Source organism: Aplysia californica, unplaced genomic scaffold (genome assembly GCF_000002075.1).
Source record: "Aplysia californica isolate F4 #8 unplaced genomic scaffold, AplCal3.0 scaffold00323, whole genome shotgun sequence".
Taxonomy (NCBI): domain Eukaryota; kingdom Metazoa; phylum Mollusca; class Gastropoda; order Aplysiida; family Aplysiidae; genus Aplysia; species Aplysia californica.
The window spans coordinates 235,293-237,424 of record NW_004797593.1 but is presented as its reverse complement, the minus strand read 5'-3'; the positions used below and the strand labels follow the sequence as shown (position 1 = coordinate 237,424).

General features: G+C 44.8%; 1 protein-coding gene across 1 annotated transcript in view; it reads right to left on the bottom strand.

The window, feature by feature from the left end:
- The window catches only part of LOC101863757 (RNA-binding protein 28), a 22,264-nt gene that overhangs the window by 19,667 nt on the left and 465 nt on the right, over positions 1 to 2,132 (bottom strand). The gene's annotated exons all lie outside the window — the stretch shown is intronic.

Genomic DNA, 2,132 nt, shown 5'->3' with positions numbered 1-2,132 from the left:
TTAGTGGGGGGGCCTCCCCCGGGCATCAATTAATATTTTTTATACGGCACATCAAATGCAATCCATTACATGGGCGGACTTTCCGGTCCATTTTCCATTCCCCAGCAAGGCTAACACAAATGGCAGTTCCGACTTGGTTTGTTTCTGTGTGACTCACCAACCGTTCACCTTTTCTATTTTAATTAGCCCACTTTTGTCCCTGGAGGGAATACTACAGTCCTTAAAAAATTTTGTTGGGGGTTGGGGTGGGTGGGGGGGGGGGCTCTAAAGTAAAGTCTAAAGTGAAAGCACATGGCACACTCGATCTACTTTGACTTTTTGTCTTGTCTTAGGCCTATCAATCCTTGTCTGCTGATGAAGGCTGTAAAAGTACGACCATGACAATGACATATATGTCTATATGTGGTGCGTGTGTACGCCTCTCAATCTCACTCTCAATTTTGAACATGATGGCTACGGGCCACGGGGTGCCCACTACGGATGGGATAGGCCGATCAGCCCGATCGCCCAACTCAGGTGCCTCAAAAACACGTGTTGGTTTTCAGTTTCAGGCAATGAGTCAGGCGATCGGCCTGATCCAGTCGTAGTGGGCACCCCGAATTACAATGAATCAGATGAGAAAGAACAAGTTCAGCATTCCAATTTCAATTGAAAGTGGCTATTCTCACCCGCCCGGAAGTTCTCGCAAGATCAACTCCTCCCCTCTACTCTCTCTCTCTGTCTCTTTCTGAATACTGTCTATCGGTGTGGGCGATCAAATTGACCAAAACAAAGTTAAAATATGACGTTAAAACACAAAAGTGGTTGTCTACAAAGATGCTACGGCTATTTAACTTTTCGAATCGAGCCGAACTACGCGGGTCGCCATTTTGTTTTGCCCGGAAATTCTCGCGCTACTCCTCTCTCTCTTTCTCTCTCTCCACTGCCCACAGACAAAATTGTATGCTTTTAGTAGGCTACAGTTGTAATGGAACGTTTGTTCACGGCACAGAATTCTACAATTTTTCTGTTATCACAGTGCAGAATTATGTGGTTTAGGGTGAACGCAAAATTTGTTGAACGCGCACCGGGTGAGAATAGCCACAAGACCCGCCGGCGATTTTGTAGTTTCGTTCGTTAAAGTCAAGCAGGGGGGTTTCAGTCAGGGGGGCTTGCCCCCCTGACCTTAAAAAAAAATATGGAGGTGGGGGGGTTCAGGGGGGCATGCCCCCCTGAATTTTGTCCTAATTTGATGTTTTGCAGTTAGGTTAGGTTGCATCCCTGCTCTTTGTCACTTGTGTAGCCTAATTCAAATAGTATTTGGTCTTCAAGACTTCTGGATTTCTTCTCTGGATGTAAACAAATGGATCGTGGACTTTAACAAACGGAACTACAAGATCACCTTCACCGACTCGCCTGCACTATTCTCACTCCGGGTGAGAATAGAGGTGGCCATTTCAATTTGGTGTTATAATGTTGGAAGTGGCTATTCTCATCCGGGGTGAGAATAGAAAAACGATCTACCTCTCACCCCGGGTGAGACTTGCCAGCGTAGGCTATTCTCACCCAGTGCGAAACAAGACCTGCTTTTCCTCATTTTGGAATACTGTCTGTTGGTGTGGATGATCAAATTGATAAAAGCCAAGAAAAAATTACGTTATAGCACAAAAGTAAGCTAATTTGATCGTCCTCAAAGATGCTATGGCTATTTCACTGTTCGAATCGAGCCGAACTACGCGGGTCGCCATTTTGTTTTGCCCGGAAGTTCTCGCAAGATCTACTCCTCCCCTCTCTCTCTCTTTCTGAATACTGTCTATCGGTGTGGACGATCAAATTGACCAAAACAAAGTTAAAATATGATGTTAAAACACAAAAGTAAATTAATTTGGTTGTCTACTAAGATGCTACGGCTATTTAACTTTTCGAATCGAGCCGAACTACGCGGGTCGCCATTTTGTTTTGACCGGAAGTTCTCGCGCTACTCCTCTCTCTCTCTTTCTCTCTCTCCACTGCCCACAGACAAAATTGTACGCTTTTAGTAGGCTACAGTTGTAATGTCCAACGTTTGTTCACGGCACAGAATTTTACAATTTTTCTGTTATCACAGTGTAGAATTCTGTGGTTTAGGGTGAACGCAAAATGTGTTGGCCTAG